General features: G+C 38.6%; 1 long non-coding RNA gene across 1 annotated transcript in view; it reads left to right on the forward strand.

The window, feature by feature from the left end:
* LOC107000924 (uncharacterized) overlaps positions 1-9834 on the forward strand; it is a 28008-nt gene extending 18174 nt beyond the window's left edge. The window contains exons 3-5 of the long non-coding RNA XR_013401221.1: positions 5960-6104; positions 6605-6731; positions 8364-9834. This is a non-coding gene — a long non-coding RNA (uncharacterized LOC107000924). The remainder of the gene's footprint in view (positions 1-5959; positions 6105-6604; positions 6732-8363) is intronic.
* The last annotated feature ends 10763 nt before the right edge of the window (positions 9835-20597 follow it).

Here is a 20597-nt window from a genome sequence, read left to right on the forward strand (position 1 = left end):
GGATGGTGACAATGTCCTAGGTTCAAATAATAGTTACTCTTTCTTTAGTTCCTTACTGTGTTCCTGGTTCTTTGTCAGGGGTTAGATGTATTATCTCATTGAATCTTCAGACACTGCTATGTGGTAGGTTTTTAGATGAGAAAACAGGCCAGAAAAGGTTTTGTAAATGGATTAGTCCATTTGGGCACAGTCCTCGGAGCTTTGGAGTTTTTCAGGTGATATTGGCTCAGCTGATACACTTGCTTCCTAAGGCACAGTAACAACAGGAAACTGTCATGACTAGAGGCATGTATACAATAAATAACCATCTCATCATCCTCTCAGTTTAGCAGCACTTGTTTGGTGGTTCTTTGCCACATCAGCCCACTTTACAAGTAGTCAAGTAAGGTAAACTTAAATTTGACCTAGTTTATCAAACTGTGGGTTGTGGTTCAATTATTCAACAATTGACTACTAAGAATTTAAACAGTTTTAACAACCACTATAAGTGCAGTCTTTCTTTTGTGGTCTCTCTCAGAAGCTAATGTTGCTATTTCTGACCACCATGTATATACTGTAACTCCTCCAAAATAACCTGAAAATGCAAAACGAGTTACATTTTCACAGACACCATATTTCAAAGAGCATGAATAGAAAGAAGGACCACGGAACTGATCTTGAGATAACGTTCCAGCGAATTCATGCTCCAAATATCATCCTCGATTTTGCTCAATAATAACCTATATTGTTTGCTTCCCACTTAATGAGAAAACTCAAGTACAGACTGAACTTGGGAGTGCTGGTGTCAAGAGAACCATCAGACCGCAGCATGCTGAGACCAGTTGGTCTCCACTACTAGTACCATGCAGCCAAAGTGAGAGGATTGGCAAGGGCCAAAATCAGTGGTGTTGGGGACTCACCAAGGCAGCCCAACCTTATGAGAGCCAAAAGTCACCCCTGCTCAGCCTACAAGGCAAGAGACACTTCTCGTAGGTAAGGATTAGAGAGAATAGAGAAGCTTCTCCAGCAGATTCCAATGCTGTTGCCTTCCAGTTTCCTGTTTGGATTTTGCAAGCCTCCTTTAGTTACCCTGGAATGTCAGAACAAGCAATCTGCTTTGAGTTGGGGAAGGTTTGATGGTTTTTTTTGCACGTGGGGGTGTTAAGTTCATCAGAAAGAAAAATGAAAAAAGCCCGCCTCCTGCACTCGGTAGTGTGGCATGGAAATGTAGCACATCCTACTCTGATGTTTCTTTCCTGCCTCCCTTAGCCCTAGTTACTAGATTGCGGTTTACAGGTTGTTTTGTTTTTTCTTTCCTTTTAATTGGTTTTATTCTTCATGCCAAGTTGCTTTAAGGATCTAAACTTTTTTAAGTATAGGGAAAGCTTTGATCCACCACCTGCCAGGACTGGAGAGACGAGTTTGCAAATGTTCCACCTTCATGCTTTGCCCCACATGAGGCTCTCTTCTATCCCATTTGCATTCAGGGGAGTTACTCTAAGTTTGGTCCATGACAGCCACTGGCCAGGAAAGGAAACGAGGACATGCAGCTATGTTAGCCTCAACAGAGAAGTTGTTCTGGAAGGCAGGAATAGACTATGCTCAACCAGAGGAATGCTGCCTTCACTTCTCCCTAAAATGAGGAGAGGAAAGGAGAGTAAAGGAATGAGAGGAGCACATGCAACCAGCTTCCTTCTCCCAAACACTTTTCACAAGAAGTCATGTCAAAGCCACAGACACAACCTGGGCCAGTGGTTTGAGGCGGTGAAGAATCTGGATTCTCTCTGTTGGTTTGACTTGTATGAACTCAATTCAATTCAACAAGCTTAAGTTTATATATCACTAATTATATCTATTATCATCACTTCACAGGCATACCATAGTTCCAGCCTTTAATTAAGGAAAGACGATTAGCAATGCATAGAGTACAGGATGAGGAGGTCTTTGTCATCAAGTGCAGAAAGAGAACAGCAAGCATTCTATAAAAACAACAACAGCTTTGCTCTTGCTGTGGTTTACCTCCTTTTGGTTTTGTTTAGAGCTCCCTTGGGGATAGAGAGGAAGCATGAAGTGGCAAAAGAGGGAGGTTAAATGGCATGAAGCAGATAAATGAAAACAAAAGCGGAAAGAACTCTCAAGAGAGCAAAGTGATAGAGCTGGAAAGACCAAGCCTTGTCCAGGGCATCTCAGCTCACTGCAATACAGAAGCCTTAACCATTTTGCCTGGGATTTATTCAAAAACCCGTGAACCACTGAATATATCATTATCCGGTTTTATTGAATTAGCTCGCAGCACATATTTTCAGCACTTAGACAAACATTTCTGTGCAATTTAGATCTGAAAGTCAGGGTTTAGGATTTGGGATTTATAGGAAAACAACCCTAGCCCCACTTTCTCTCAATGCACTGGTGGAGGTTGGGGCTGCAAGGTGAAGGACCACCGAATACAAGCTGCCCTGCCTTCCTCTGGCAGCAGTTACACAAAGCCAAGCAGTTGTCTTGACCTCAGAAATTCTCAGTCTTTAGCAGATGAATGTGCAATATGGCACTCCAAGAGGGAGATACAGTAGGTTACATGTCACAAATACATTTAACCTTTGAATTCTTCCCCCTTAATTTCACCTACTAACCTCTTAATACCTTTTACAGGGTCCAATTTGAAAAACACTAGGTGGGATGGTTAATTTTATGTGTCCCCTTGGTTGGACCACGATGGCAGCTATTTGGTCAGACATTATTCTGGATGTTTCTGTAAAGGAGTTTTTGGGTAAGATTTGCAATTAAATTGGTGGACTTTGAGTAAAGTAGATTGCCCTCCATTTCATAGGTGGGCCTCATTCAATCGGTTGATGCCTTGATCAGAACCAAAGGTTGACTGTCCCCAAGTAAAAAGGAATTCTGCCAGCAGATGGCTTTCTTTTTCCCATAGGACATTGGGGTACAGGTGGTGTTTGGTTACATGATTAAGTTCTTTAGTGGTGATTTGTGAGATTTTGGTGCACCCATCACCTGAGCAGTATACACTGCACCATATTTGTAGTCTTTTACCCCTCGCTCCCCTCCCACTCTTCCTCTCAAGTCCCCAACGTCCATTGTATCATTCTTATGCCTTTGCACCCTCATAGCTTAGCTTCCACGTATCAGTGAGAATATACGATGTTTGGTTTTCCATTCCTCAGTTACCTCACTTAGAATAATAGTCTCCAATCTCATCCAGGTCTCTGAGAATGTCATTAATTCATTCCGTTTTATGACTGAGTAGTATTCCATCATAATGTTTACCATAGTTTCTTTATCCATTTGTTGATTGATGGGCATTTGGGTTGGTTTCGTGATTTTGCAATTGCGAGTTGTCCTGCTATAAACATGTGTGCAAGTATGTTTTTGTATAATGACATCTTGTCCTCTGGGTTAGATACCCACTACTGGGATTGCTGGATCAAATGGTAGCTCTCCTTTTAGTTCTTTAAGGAACCTCCACACTGTTTTCCATAGTGGCTGTACAAGTTTACATTCCCACCAGTAGTGTAGAAGTGTTCCCTGATCACTGCATTCACACCAACATCTACTGGTTTTGTTTTGTTTTGTTATTATCATGGCTATTCTTGCAGGGGTAAGGTGGTATCATATTGTGGTTTTGATATTGCATTTCCCTGATCATTGGTGATGTTGAGCATTTTTTCATATGTTTGTTGACCATTTGTATATCTTCTTTTGAGAATTGAGCAGACAGCTTTTGAACTTCATTTACAACATTAGCTCTTCCTGGTTTGCCAGCAGACTGCTTTTTGACTTGAACTGCAACTCTTTCCTGAGTCTTCAGTCTGCCAACCGTCTCCATCAGATTTTGAATTGGCCAAACCTCCACAATCACATACACCAGTTCCTTAAAATAAATGTATTACACACACACACACACACACACACACACACACACACACACAGAGAGACACATACATATACCCTATTTCTTTGGAGAACCCTAATACATTACATTAATGTAAATTTGGAAAATATAATGGAGTCTATTTTCAGATGGCCAGATTAATTGTAATTCTTGGTGAAAAGAGCAATGCACATTTCTAATGTACTATACAAACAGATTTTGAGATAAAGGGCAACTAAAAACCCAGGCACCAAGATCGAACGAATATGAAACATGTTAGAACAAACACAATTTTTGAGAAAAGCATTTTCCTAGCCCAGGGCATGGCCCAGGGCAGAGCAAAAGCACCTGGAGAAGAAGAAAGGGCTCAAAATACCAATCAAAAACAGAGTAAGACCTCTTATTGAGGTCTTATCTAAGGCAAGCCAGATGGACACAAAGCTTTTAGCTGACAATGCAGGCAGGGGCTTCAACTCAGGGCTGGATTATGCGTTCACATTCTAAAAGTAAGGCCACAGAAGGAGGGATGTGGGGTCACATGCTTCTCCATGATAAAGACATAAGCAGAGGAAAGCTGCAAACAAGCCACCCCTAAAGGGTAGAGTACATGTAAGGTTTGGAAGGGAAGGACCAAGACAAGATCTCAGGACACTTGCTGATCTTTTCACCCAGGGTGAGATAAGGTGTCAGGAGCAAGCAATCTCACCCCTCTGGCAGAGGTTTCACCTTCTCATCACCTCATATGTGCTACTTTGAAGCCTCTAAAGTTCTTGAAGCTTCTACTAGAGATTTCCCATTTCCAAGTCTCCCAAACAGTGCAATTTTTCCTTAACTGTGCTTGTGATCTACCCACTACCTCACATATTGACTACATTTATTTGATTTTAATACTATGTAGTCTCCCAAAAAGACTTGATGTTTATAGTAAAAATAAAAGGACATACATTAAAGAAGAGTCAAAAACCAAAGTCAACAAATAAAGAGGAAAGAAAAGGTCATAAGAACAAAGCAATAGAAAGATCAGTTTGAAATTCAGTTCAACAAGTGTTGACTACAGATGTCTTTCCAAATCTAACTTACCCACCAGCATAGCATGGAGGTTAAGAGGGCTGCCACTTACTAGCTGTGACCCAAGGCCAAGTTACTTCACTGTTTAGTGCCTCCATTTTCCTATCTGAAAACTAGAGATAGGAATAAAATAAAATAACCTTTCCCAGAAATTGATGCAACTTCAAATTATTGTCTACCTCTCTCATTCCTAATCTAGTAAAAGTTCTTGAAAGAGAAGTCTAGGAGAGGGGAAAGAAACCAACATTTATTGTGTGCCTACTGTATATTAACTCTATAAATTATGCATTTAGTTATCATAGACTTGCGAGAAAACATTTTTATCAATTATATAGACAAAATGGAGTCATGGAGGCTCCAAGGCTTAGATCAGAAGCTACAGGAGACCTCAGATTTCCTCTCTTGTGATGCACACCATGGAGTGATGCTTCACACAGTGGGACTTCTGGGCTCCCTGCCTCAGAATCACTCAAAACCAATCACTTGTTAAAACCAATGATTCCCAGGCCCTCACCCAGACCTATATAATTACAGTTGCTTGATGGTAGTGGTTTTAATAAGTCACCCACCACCATGATTCCCCTGTACACTCAAGAGCCATTGACTCAGTGGTTAGGAGCATGGACTCTGAAGTTGGGCCTGGTCCTGGTGTCGCTATGTTCGAGGTATGTGATATCGCTATGTTCGAGGTATGTGACGTCGCTATGTTCGAGGTATGTGACATTGGGCACATTACTCAACCTCTCTGAGACTCTTTACTTCATTCCAAACATGGAGATTACAGCACATCCTTCATGTGGTTGCTGCAGTGACGAAATAATGAATGTCAGGTGCCAGGTTCAGAGTCTGGCACTTAGTAACTATGTTTATTTCCTTCACATGAGAATAACTTAATTTCCTCTTTGCTTTCTCATTCAACCTCACAGTTCACTGTATTTGCTTTTTTTTCCACCATTCAAGTGAAATCAGCTGAACAAATATGACCTCCTTGCTAAATCCAATTGCCTCTTTTCTGTTCTCATGCAGGTGAGAGATCATTTGGTTTGCGGAGACTTGGATTTGAGGCCTGGAAGCTGAGATAGGAACTAGTGAAAGGATTGGAGACAAATTTTTGGTGGAGAATTGAGAAAATTTGGAGATAAACTGGATGTAGAAGATAAAGAAAGAAGAGGTGCCAGGAATTACTCTTAGGGCTCAGTTTTGAATAATGAACCACTTACCATTTTTGGTGGAGCCGTTCACCAAGGGGAGGCACTAAATCCCTCTATGGGGAATATAATATAATCTTTACATTTCTAGAAATCTTCCAAATGACTCCAATGGCTAACCCTAGTTAAGAAGGATCAATCTAGAGAAGTGGCATAGAGAATAATGGTTACATTTAATGGCTAGTCATTATATCTTTCTTTGGAGGTAGCTTGTCTTATTCCAACCTAGTCATGAACTGGCCATATCACTGGAAAAGTTAGTTTAATCATCTATGAAATGGAAATAACTGGTTCATATGGCTGTTGTAATCTTATAAAACATTTGGAGTACTTCCAAGCTACCATTTTAGATTATTCACTTGAATAAGCCAGGTGTTTTCACATCTGTAAGCTTTAGCTCATTCCCTGCCTTTTGCTTGATATGTTCATCTCCCCTTGTGATAATTTTCTATTTCTTATCCAGAGATAGCTTTCCTCTGACTGGTACCTCAAACCACCACCCGCCCAAGCCAGTCATCTGGGCCATTTCTCCTGCTTGCATGGGCTCACAGTTCTCTATGCATTCTTCTACCATAGAACTTACCACAAAGGTTAGAGTTATTTATTTATATATTTATTTATTTATTTATTTATTTATTTTTGGTCTCCTGAACAAGACTTAGAACTTTTGGACCTTGCTGATCTTGTCTTATACGAATTTATATCCACAGAACCTAGTCTGTTGTAGCTTGAGGCACACAATGAATTAGATGGATTTAATTGAATTTAACTAAATTAAAAGCATGATACCCTCAGGGAACTCATCGCACAATCTAAGCCTCTTGCTTAATTAAAGTAGCCTATGAATGCAGTCACAGAGAGCTACAGCCAGCAGCCAGCGTATAGAAAACCTTCACCCTACATGGCTATTTAGGGTGCCCAGACTTAAGCCTAGACCAGTCATGCCAGACATAACACCTTTCTTATCTGTCTCTCACCTCTGCTGTGCTCTTCCTGAGCAATGTGGGGCCCATGCCTTTCTGAGGAACAGAGGAAGGAGGAAGGTGGGGTGGAGAGGAAGAAATACTCCTACAACTTTGCAAAACCTTCCTTCACCCCTCAATGAGGGACAGAAGATAGAGAGAGTGGCTGTATGTGCTGTATTAACAGGCATGCTCAGGCTGGTTTGAGTCTTTTCTAACCACCTGACTTTGTGTAGAAGGTCCGAACACCATTAGGCAAACCCCAATAATGTTACAAGCACAGTGAACTATCCCAGAGCAAGTTTCCTAAGAGGATCCACGGTTTTCACCATGCCTTTGAATGGAAGCAGAATTTGAACTCTCTCATACTAATTCTTGTGGAGCCTTCAAGAATTGAAGTACCCATAAAGTGTGAGGGAAGTACTGATCATACATTTTAAACTAAAATAATTTGATTAAGGGTTTGGGTCTCTGAGAGAAAAGTTGAAGAGGACTATTCATTCTATAATCTCGAGGCAAATGGACACAGCAGGAGGTAATCTGACATGTAAAAATGGAAACCTTTACAGCCAAGCAGATCTGGATCTAAATCCTGACTCATTTACTCTTTAGTTCTGTGCTCATTAAAGTTAATAATGATGACAATGATGATAATCGCTAACACGTTACATGTGCTTACTACATTCCAGGCTCTGTTGCAAGTGCCTTGCATGTATCAACTTATTGAAGATACCACCGTCATATTTTATAGCAAAGGAATCTGAGGCACAGAAAAGTTTTGCAATGGATACAAGTTACTAAAGAGCTGAGCCAGAATTCAAACCCAGGCAGCTGGGCTGCAGATGTCCATGCTAATAGCCACTCTGCTTCCCTGCCTCCCACGTGCCTCTGGAGCACAGCGTCTGGCTTTCAGAATCTGAGTTTCCTTCCCCGTAAAGTGCATATGATGACGCCAACCTTGGTGAGGTCTGAAGGAGATAGTGTACCTCGAACCCTAGACACCAGAGGGGCACCCACACTAGAGTAGGTGCCTCTAATTTCAACATGTACACTCACAATGTCCTCTCAGATTTCTAAGTAAACTCTAATAAAATTCTGAGATATCTAGAGTCCCCAAGAACAGCAAATGTGTGGGTGGACTGAACAAATTGGAGGCTTTAAAATTTACTGTTTAGAATCTTCCATTGATCCAGAAGGCAGTCATAGTCTGTGATGCCCGCTATCTCAATATTTCTAAATTAACTATGGCTTTTGTTACAGGCTAGAAGCTCAGCAACTGCTAACAACCAGCTGGAGGGGTACATCAAAAGCTATGAGAGCCCAGAAGGAGAACAATTATTTAGAACTGGAGGGGCCAGTTGGGAAAGTCTTTGAAGGGTCTTCAGAAAATGGCCCAAAAGAAAAGAGGAAAAGTCATTCTACTGAGAGGTGTTTGTGTAACCAAAGCAACCGAGGTCTAAGAACTCACACAAGATTTGAAAAGGGTGAAGGATGCCTGGAAAGCTGGACTAGGAAAAGGTTGTGAAGGGCCCTGAATGTTACTTGTCACATGTTGCCTACAGCATGCAGAATCAAAACATGATAAATCATATCTTGAATCATGACATATGAAGCATGACACATGAATCATGACGTGTGACACGTTGAATGTCACATGTCACATGCCAGAGGCAGCCATCAAGAGTATTTGAAAGGGAAGTGTATAATCATGCCTGTTCTTTAGTAAGACAATTCGTATAGTGTTCAGTGTGGATTAAAATGGAGAACACAGGTATCAGTTTGACATCGACAGCACAGGAAACCATTTGGGTTTCTTGTACACCAAAATATTAAAACATATGTGCAAACACACCAACACATTAAAATCTTGAGAGAGAAGGGCCAAAAGTTCTTTGTCACTGGACTAAAAGTGGAAATAAATGTTTACAACCTCTAAGGTGGATTAAGCTAAGAATTTGGAGTTGTTGGCAAAACTGCCACATAAAATTTCAGATATGCAAAGAAATGCAATTGTAGACTTATGCACATACTTCCACCAGAGAAGGGAATCTGGGCAGAGTGGGTGAAGCAAAAAACATGTTCAAAGGTTAAGAAATGCCTTGCTCTTACCAAGAAGAGCTAACAGCATTTTCTTTGAATCAGCTCTCATATTCCCTTAAAAAGAAATTGATAGTGTTGTAGAAAACTCACCTATTAAAGAGAAAACAAAATCAGCAACCCAGTATGAGTTAACTGGTATTATGTTAAAGGGACAAGTAACTGTACTTTTGACATACACCCTCTAAAAGGTAGGGTGGCAGTGTTTCAAAGAATCAAGTCTGAGTAATAGAAAAGCATATACCACTTCCCCATATACACGTTTGAGCATGGGGGACCGGGAGGCTGGGTAATTGAATGCAGTTGTGCACATTGGCCATTCTCCCATCATGTACCATTTCTTCGATGTCTCTACCAAAATTCTCCTTCTAAGTGACACATCCCTTTATTGATCATCTTTCCCCATGCTGATCATCCTCAGGAATCATGTGAGTTATTAGTCTAAGTATTTGTTTTTCTCAAATATGGTCTTTTAACTGCTCCTTAAATATATTATGTATACATAGTTTGTTTTCCCAATGTAACTACAAGCATTTAAAAAATGGGAATATTTGTCTATATTTCTGTAATTTTTCATCATGCCTTGTGTGGTATATAAAAATCAACAGCAATAAAACAACAGTAATAATAGCAAGACATTTTGAATGCTAACTGTATGTTCAGCACTATTTCAATAGCTTTACAGGTATTTACTGATTTAATTATTACAACCACTGCATGAAGTAGATACTATTGTTGTCATCAGTTTGTACTTGAGGAAACTGAGTCATGGGAAGTTTAATTATCTTTTCCATAGTCACAAAGCCATTAAGTGTATGATCTCAGACAGTCTGACACCTGAGCTGTGCTTCAATGTACCTGTTAAGATATTCTTTTTCTTGAATTCAAATTCTGAAAGGAAAACAGAGTTGAAAATCCAAGGCCCTAGCTAATCAAGTAAAGTTTTGCTTTAAAAACATCAAGAAGCAATCTTCCTAAGGTCTCTGCATGATTTCGTGGCCCATCACAGAACACGGTCATCTTTGACTTCTACACCAAGGAAAATGTGGCTTATGGATTCTTGGATAGAACCTACTGCATGGCCTCTATCTTCATACGCCCTTGCTGGGATTTGAAGATAATATGAATAAAGTAGATTTAGTGGAAGTGAGGAGAAGGAACATCCTGAACAAAAAACACTTGTTCCACTTGGCCAGCTACCTATATTCTCATCAAGGGAGAGTTGGCCACAGTTAATACCACATCAAAGTGCAAACTCTGTACCAGCTTGCACCTTTACTTATTCCTACCTTTAACACACACATCGCATAACATGTATAATTCTTATTCTGGGTATAGTTGGTGGTAGGAAGGTTTTCACACATTTGAGATTCTATTTGGTGAGTATATAGTAACAACACAAGAAATGTGCCATCAGACTACTGTTCAGCAGTTTGCAAAGATGGCTACAACAATTCTTGTGATTCTTATGCACATGTTTTTGCTATGGAACTTTGTCACCCTTTCCCATCAAGATACACAGTCTATTTCTTTTTCCATTTAATTTGGCCCTGTGACTTGCCTAAAACCAACAGAAGGCTGCAGAAGGGACATCATATGACTTCAGAGTCTCAGCAGCAAAAGGCCTTTCAGCTTCTGCTTTCAGGCTGTCATTGCTGCGAGATAGGAAGCCTGGGCTAGCCTCTATGAGAATGAGAGACCACACCTGGTCAACAAGGAGAGCCAACCTGCAGCCATGTGAGTGAGACCATCCAGCCTCAGTTAAGCTGCCAGATGACTGCAGCCAGATAAGTGGCTACAGGCAAGACCAGTAAAAGAACAAACTGCCTGAGCCCAGCCCAAATTGCTAAGGCATAGCAATTTAGGACAAGATAAATTCTTGTGTTTTAAATCAGGATTTGTTATGGAGAAATTGATAACTGATAAAGCTCCAAATCCTAACTGAGACGAGAAATTCAACATCTTTTATATTACCATGATACAAACATTATTTTCTTAGTAGTCATCATTAAAGCTTTGTATGTTTAACTGCCCTTCCACTACTGCAACAGCTACAGTGCTGGTGCATTCACATGCATGCATACACATAAAGACACATTCTCCAGTTTCCCAACTAGTTACTCATATACTCTTACGGGCTTTCATTTCTCAATATTGCTACACTTCCAGCTCAGTCCATTTAACTAGCTTCATTCCCATATCTAACTCTTCCTGTCTATGAAGAGTAGCTTACGGTTACTTGCTATGTGCCAGGAACTATTTCTGACTATCACTTTATCAGGCAGATTGTTCTCTATCAATAACTACTGAACAGGTGACTTCATCTAGTCAACCATGACATTAGAATCAATTGCAAGATAGAGATAGGAATCAAAGAGAAGAGATAAATATGTTACCCTTATTACTTATTTTTAAAACATTTATATTGGAAAATATGATTGAGACACCTACTAACCCACACAAACACAGGAACATTTGGGCAGCCACAGGCCTCCTCCAGTGCCGATTGGTGTGTGAAAAACTCACAGCATGGAGGATTAAAAAATGTATATTCTCTGAAGGCAGATATGCCCTTCCAGATACAAGAAAACGAATGAACCATTAATACTGAGTTCTTTCTCCCAAGCTGACCAATCAGTTATGACAATTCTCCTCCCCTAGGAAGAGTCACTCTTGAGAAGTCACAATTGTAACATTGATGGAGGTTTCCTATACAAACATAAAGACTGGGGAATATGTGTTTCCCCTATAACAAATGGTGACTTTCCATTATGTCTCCAGCCTCAACATCTTTCCTGAGCCTCAGAATTATATGTACACCTGTCTATTCAGTCTTTGCTTGGAAGCCTAATGGGTATTTCAAACTCAACATGTCAAAGAGGATACTCCTCATTTTTTTTAAACTATCTCTTCACTCCTGTTTTGTTTGCTAGGGTTGCCATAACAAAATAAGTCTGGGAAACTTAAACAGCAGAATTTTGTCCTCTCACAGTTCTAGAGGCTGGAAGTCCAAGATCAAGCAGTAGTTTCTCCTGGTATCTCTCTCCTTGGATACCTTCTCACTATGTCCTCACATGGCCTTTTCTTTGCACACACACATCTCTGGTGTCTATCCCTTCTTATAAGGAATCAGTCATATTGAATTACAAACCCACTCTTATGATATCATTTAACCTTAATTACCTCCTTAAAGGCCCTCTCTCAAAATATAGTCACATTAGAGGTTAGAGCTTCAGTACAGGAATTTTAGGGGTAGGGCACAATTCAGTTCCTAACCACCCCTCTCACAATCTTTCCTATTTTAGGAAATGGCACCACCACTGATTAATTTCTTAGGCTAAATTTTAGGAATCATCTAAGATTCCTCTTCCCCTCATACCCCACATCCAGTGCATTAGGAAGTTATGTGTGTTTTACCAATTCCATATCCCACCACCTCCACTATGGACTCCAGGTTTTGCTGTCTTGTTCTGCCTGCTCTACTGTAATAGTCTCCTAAATGGTTATACTGGTTCCTTTCCTATCCTGCTACAGTCTATTTCTCATACATCCATCAGAGCCAGTCAGCTACTGTTGAAAGTAAATCAGATACCATTGCTTCCCTAGTTTGCATTCTCTAGTGACTTCTCATTACACTTAGAATAAAACTCAACTCCAGTTTACAACCCACCTTCATCTACCCTTGACCACCTCACCTTCCTTACTACATATCACTCTTCCCCATCATTCACTCAACTCCAGTCACTTTGGCTGCCTTGACTTTCTTCAAGCATCCAAAGCTGTTTTTGGTGTCACAACCATTGCATGTGTTCATCCTTGTCCGTCTACCTGGAACTCTCTGGATGTGTCTCCCCACTTTTCATTTCACTGATACCTCTGCTCAAATGTAACTTTATTAATAGAGCTTTCCTAACTCTATTTTAAACACACCTCATGACTTTCAACTCTTTTACCCTCCTTTATTTACTTTCAAAACATTTACAACTGCTTGAAATTGCATTGTATTTTTATTTGATTGTTTATTGTCTAGTCTTCTCCACTAGGTTGTAAACTTCCCGAGGCTTTTTGTTTCTTGCTGTACCTGTAGCACTGAGAAAGGTCCTTGAAACAAAATAAACCCTCAACACATATGCATTGAATGAAAATAATTTATGCAATCTAAATCATTCTGATTTGGAAATTTGATCATGCCACTTCCTGTCTTAAGCTCTCCAATGGCGTCTCATTGCTCTGTGGATAGACTCGAAGCATCTAACATGGTATAGAAGACCTTCCTACTTTTCAGTTTTACCTCTAGCTACACCCACCATGTAGCTTGAGCTCCAGCCCTCCCTAACCTTTATGATGACTAGAACCGTGCCGCTTCGTTTTGTAATCCTTGGATTCCAGCACAATATCTGGCACAAAATGGTCACAAAGCAGCTGGCATTAAGTGACAGGAATTATGCTATAAAACAGAGAGTGTACAGAGTCTTCATTTTACATTTCACTAGACGGTTACTATATTGACAAAATGTTGATAATAAAATCAGCCCTAGCTATTTGTCACAGGTACTTTAAAAATCAAATTTATATAAAAAATATTTATAGAGCACCTACTATGTGCTGGGCACTGTCCTATTTGTTGAGGGCACATTAATGATTGAAATAGACAATGATTTCTGCCTTCATGGAATTTATATTCTAGTAGGTAAAAGACTACACACACACACACACACACACACACACACACACACACACAGGTAATAAGTTCAATAGACCTAATTCAGAGAAGGAGAGTAAGGAGGCCCTGGTGCAATGCATATGCACATTTTATACTTGGTGGTCAGGAAAGGCCTCATAAAGATGATGACATTTGAATAGAGACTAAAGGGGTTGAGGGAATGAACCATGTAGACATTTGGGGAAAGAATATTCCAGTCAGAGGGAACAATAAATGCAAAAACCCTGAGGCAAGAACATGTCTATAGTGTTCAAGACCGTATATTCTGGGCCATAAAATAAATCTCAATAAATTTAAAGGAATTCACACAATATAAAGTGTGCCCTCAGATCACAACAGAATTAAATGAAGCTCAATTTAATAAATAAAAGTAAATAACAGAAAGCATCCCTGGATAATCCTCAAATATTTGGAAACTAAATAACACATCTCTGAATACCTCATGAATCACAGGATTAATCAAAGACAATGAATTGAATGAAATTGAAAACAGAAATTACTGAAATTTGTAAGATACATCTAAATTTATGAAACTCAAACACCCAAATCAGAAAAGAAGAAAGGTTTGAAATTAACAACCTCAGCTTCTGCTTTAAGAAATTAGAAAAAGAAGAGAAAATAAAACCTGACCTAAGGAGAAGAAAGAAAATGATAAAGATTAGAGCGGAAAACCATGAAATAGAAAATAGAAAATGATAGAGAAAATCAATAAAATTAAAAACTTGTTCTTGAGAAAATCAAAACTGATAAACCTTTCACAAGACAGATCAGAAAAAGAGAAAGAGAAAACACCAACTACCCATATTAGGAATGTGAGAAGTGACAGTCCAGATTTGACCTGGAAAATAAAATGAAAATAAAGAAATATGATGAACAACGTTATGCCAATAAACTTGACAACTTTGATGAAAATGTACACATATCTTGAGTAGTATGAGCTATCAACATGGTTTTGACCCACATCCCCATCCAAATCTCAAGTTCAACTGTAATCTCCAATGTTGGAGGGAGGGCCTGGTGGGAGCTGATTGGATCATGGAGGTGTGTCCTTCATGAGTGGTTTAGCACCATCCTTTTAGTGCTGTTCTTGTGACAGTGAGTGAGTTTTCATGAGATCTGGTTGTTTAAAAATGTGTAGCACCTCATACTTCATCCTTTCTTGCTGCTCTGGCCATGTGATCTGCCTGCTCCCTCTTCCACTATGATTCTGTTTCCTGAGGCCTCCCCAGAAGCTGAACAGATGCCAGCACCATAATTCCAGTACAGCCCGTCGAACCGTGAGCCAATTAAACCTCTTATTTTATTTATTTTAAAAAATGTTTAATTTATTTATAAATTACCCAGTCTCAGGTATTTGTTTACAGCAATGGGAGAACTGACTAATACAGCTATCATAATGCATTCAAGAAGGAACAGAAGACACTAAATAGCCCTGCACCTATTAAGGAAATTAAGTGGTTTTTTTTAAATTCAATTTATAAAGAAATATATGAATGAAAATACTTTCCACGAAGTAAATCCTAGGCCTGAATTATTTCATCTGTGAATGCTAAAAAACACTTAAGCATGATTTAATACCCATTCTATGCGAACTCTTCTAGGAAGTTGAAGAGGAGTAAATACTTCCCAACTCATTCCACAAGGTTAGCATTACTCTGATACCAAAATCAAAGGCATAACTAATGAAAACCATGGACCAATTTCCCTTGTGAGCGCAGATGAAAAATTCTTAGCAAATTTTAGCAAGTTGAATGTGACAATATCTAAAAGAAGACCAAGTGGAGTTTATCCCAAGAGTGCAGTGTTGGAGGAAAAACAGGGGACACTGTGGCTAGGCTGGAATGAGCCAGGGAAGTGAGATGAGATTTGAGAACTAATGAGAACTAGGTCATGTGGGCCAGAGGATTTGTTCCAGATCATCATGACCCTGAACTCAAACAATTAATACTAGTAGTGTGAATTTTAGGCCTGTCTACAGGAGAACAGGGAAAATTGAGGGGCAGGGGGGACTGGTAAATACCACAGAGAGAATTGTCAGCCTCATTGCAAGGACTTGATTTTTAATCTGAGTGAAATATAGGAAAACCATTAAAGAGTTTTGAGTAGAGGAGTGATATCATCATTTTACTGCATTTTAATGATCTATTTTATTGACAACATATTTTAGGGGAGTGAGACTGGAATCAGGAAGACCAAATAATAATATGTAAGTCAAAGTATTCAGTAAATTATAAACAATTCACATACCAATAGTTACTCAAATATTGCAATAACTTCATCATTCTTTGTCATAGTTGAGTGCACCATTTCTGACAAGCTGCTTTATGTATACTTACTTTTTTACAGATAACGGTCTTTTGATAAAATACATTTTGCTAGAGAGGACTCTCAGAAGAATGTGGGGAACTCTGCTTGGTTATAGGATGATCACTGAAGCCCAGTGGAATTTTACCCAACCCTTTTATTACACATCCCTCAGTTTTATTGTCAGAAATAAAATATTATGCTGAATGGTAAGAGCTTAAAATAATACAACATTCCTTTATGTGAGGTACTTGGTCCCAACTTGATTGTGATGCCAGAAATACACAATATTTAACCTTTTTCCAAGGAGCTGGTCTCCCTTGAACCAGCCCCCTGCAGTCATTGTTCTCCTGACTGATGTTATTAGAGATCCTATGCAGGATCTAATTCCTACTCATGCCAGAGCAAGCCGGAAGAAGCTCTACAAATTCCTGGGAGCTACAAAGAAATAGGTACCCAGAGCCTAAAACTATTGGAAATGATGTTTGTCTAAAATGGCCAGAGACAACTTTTATAAGCTTCCAGGAAGTGGAGAACCATAAAAACTGACAAAAAAAAAAAAAAAAGCAAGCCAAAGCACACAAGGTCAAGGGAGCTGAGAATCAAAGACTATGATCACAGGCAAGGCTGTGGATATGGAGTGCACACGAGAGTTCTCTTTCATAAGGGATTGATGATGTGCTTGGGGGGCGAGGTGGCCATTTGCACTGAGTGGTTCAAAAAACGTACAAAGTCGAACCCATGCCTAAGTGAGTGTTGTAGCTCATAGCAATTTAATTTGTTTTGCCACACTTGAAAGTGCAGTATGATAGTGAGAGTATTAGGTGCCTTTGAAGGCAGGCAGGGAAGATTATTTTGGAGGAAGTGAACACCATGTAAAGAATTGTCGACCTCATCCACACTTCAAGTCAATTCTGCTGACATGAAAATGTTTTTCACAGGTCGAGTGTGCGGTTTCCATTTAGCACACAGGCCTTCCACCTGGGAAAGTCCAGCTTGGCAGCAGCATTTCCATCCATCTCACCAAGTTACCTATCCACGGCTGAGTGCTTTTAGTGTGATGTTTCTACAGCTGAGAATTATTCAGAAAACTATGTATGTTCATCTGTACTGAAGCAATAGTGATAGATCAACTACCTCATACACGTCATCTTGAAATCTCAGGAGGAAATTACTGCCTACAATACACACACACACGACTAGCTTTTAGAGTTTTGAGGTTTCAAAAAGTTCTATTAAATGGCTTCGGAATGTTTGAAATGTACAAAACATTTCCTAGGAATTTTTGTATCAATGTTTTTCCTACAGAAATGTCTGTGAACTAGAATTGTTTTCTTCTATTCTCTGTATATTCATTTAGTAAACATGTATTCAAGTCTATCCTTGATACTCAGCATTCAGATATTTACAACAATGAAAAACTGAAGTCCCTGTGCTCAAGAACTTTGATTTAGTGAGGGATAGAAGAACATGCAAGTAGTTACAATTCAAAAAGGCAAGCTGATCAGAGAAGTACAAATAAAGCACTAGGAGTTAAAGAGAAGGAGGTCACTAACTGCCAGGGTCATTAGAGACCAACAGAGAAAATTATATATGATCTGGATCTTGATGGACTAAAACAAATTTATGATGGGGAGAAGCAGAAAGAGTAACATTTTAGGCAGAAAGAATAAAGCCTGGAAGTATATAATAATGCTAAGCCTTATATGCTGTATTAGTCCGTTTTCATGCTGCTGATAAAGACATACGAGAGACTGGGAAGAAAAGGAGGTTTAATTGGACTTATAGTTCCATATGGCTGGGAAGGCTTCAGAATCATGGCGGGAAGTGAAAGGCACCTCTTACATGGTGGCAGCAAGAGAAGATGAGGAAGCAGCAAAAGCAGAAACCCCTGATAAACTCCTCAGATCTCATGAGACTTATTCACTCTGACGAGAATAGCACAAGACCGACCAGCTCCCATGATTTAATTACTTCCCGCTGGGTCCACAACACATGAGAATTCTGGGAGATATGATTCAAGTTTAGATTTGGGTGGGGACACAGCCAAACCATATCATAGGCCATACTGAGGAAGTCTGCTTTTGATAGTCTCAATATCAAGCACCTCGCGAGTGCTTAATTTTGACCTGTTCTTTGTGGGTGAAAATGATGGGATCAGTTTATGTTCATGAAATTGATGGTGATAATAATGATTAAAAATAGGATCTTTCTATGGATCTTGGCCAACATGTCCATGTGGCTGTGCTAACCAATTATTTACTATTTTATCAACCTGCTTGCATTTTCCTATTTCTGAACCCCTTAATATTCTTTGAGAAAGGACTATTATACATCATGACTGTTAGTAGAGCCTAGAAGATTAAAGATTTTCTCCTTTGACGGTCTTAAATATAACAGTTCTTCTGAAATAAATTCATATATTCAACTTAATTCCTGCCAAAATTTCAGACACACACACACACACACACACACACACGGCAAAATTGTTATAAAATAAACTTGGAAAATAATAGAGTTGAGAAAATTATGAAAACTAGTGCAAATACTAAAATCGAATTAATACTAAAGATATAACATATTGCAACATGTTATATAGACTCTGAAATAAAAACAATTTGTTACTAGGCTAAAAATAAAACCTGCAGCCCAGAAGTAGAATGTATTACATATAGCACTATAGTTTCATAAAGGAGATACCACTGGTCAATCAGAAACCTGAAGGTTTAGTCAGTAAGTGTTCTATGAGGGATCAGTTAGCAATTTGCAAAGAAAAATTAATTTAGAGTCTCATCTCATTTCATAGGCCAAAATATATTTTAGATAAAGAAGTAAACATTAAAAATGAAACAACAGAAACTAGTAAAAAAAGTGAAATAAATATTTATCAAATGTCTAGATTCAAAAGGACTTAGCTTAGAAATGATAAAAGACTTAAGAGAGAAAAATAAAGATTGAGCCATATACAAATTTAAAACTTTAATATCTAAACTCTAAAAACCATAAGACAAGTATCAAATTTGGAAATGGCTACAGAAAATACTAAAAACATTAATAACTTTATTGTATTATGAACTTGTATTAACTGACAAAAAAACATAAGAAAAACAGGGGAAAATACAAATAAATACAAAATTAACTAACTACAAAGGGAAATTAAAAATAATTATGGTTTTTTATTATATAACTAATCAACAAACACACAAAACCTATATTCATTCTCAGTTGTGATGGAAATCCAAAATAAAACAACATTAAGATATAATTGTTTTACTGGTATAAACAGTATTTTTCTCATTGATAATATTCAATGTAAATGCAAAGACAGTACAGTAGAGTTTGTGTTTGGATAATTGGCTGGTCATTACTTTTATATTCTTGATTTTATTTTTTTAAATGTCTTTAATGGTTTTTTTTTACTTTTATAATTGAAAAAAATTAAAAGTGACAAAATATATGTACAGTAATTAAGAAAAATATCTTCTCGAATTGGAGTGAATTTGTAATCCTACACACTGGGCCAACTGGCATCAGAACTTCCACTGACTATTGTTAAAGAATCTGCTCAAAAACAATAAGATTTTTCAGTGAAGAAGGGTTATTTCACTTATCAGGATCTGCTGAGTCAGCAGAACAGAGAAATATCTGTTGTCAATCAGCTCAAAATACTTAATAACAAAATAAGTGTTATTCAGCCATCACGAGTCAAAGGCAGAATTTTTTATAGAAAAGAACAACTAATGATTGAAACCTGCATATTCGGCAGACATTTACTCCACAGAATTCTAGGCAGCAAGATAAAAAACAAACAAAAAAACAAAAAAACAGCGTTGCTAAATTACTAAAAGCCTAGAGGTGAATCGTGTGTGTGATAAGTGCTTCAGAAAATGTTATCATCTATTTTTCTTGTCTTTGCAGAGAAAGTCCCTGACTTACAATGGTTTGACTTGTGATTTTTCAGGTTTGCCATGAATTTAATGGGACATAACCCCATTGTAGATTGAGGAACATCTGTACTTATAAAACACCTCCACCTCTACACAATTTGTTGTTGGTGGTAGTAGTAGTGGGGGCATGTTATGGTGGTGATTCTTGACAGCTCACTGATATCTATATGAAGGGGTGGATAGAATGATAAATGGTAGGTGTGATGTGTTGATGGGACAAAGGGCCAAAAAGTTCAGCAGAGAGGTTGGGAAGAGAAGTGTCATGAAAGGTGACAGAAAGCTCCACATGCCAGCTTATTCCCTGGGCTAAAAACCATTAATGACTTTCCCTCTGTCCTCTCAGCTTGTGTAAAACACCTAAGAAATAAAATCAAGGTTCCTCTTTTGAAATTATTTTGCTAAACTCTTGAGTCAGCAATGCTG

This window comes from Macaca mulatta, chromosome 11, assembly GCF_049350105.2.
Source record: "Macaca mulatta isolate MMU2019108-1 chromosome 11, T2T-MMU8v2.0, whole genome shotgun sequence".
Classification (NCBI taxonomy): Eukaryota; Metazoa; Chordata; class Mammalia; order Primates; family Cercopithecidae; genus Macaca; species Macaca mulatta.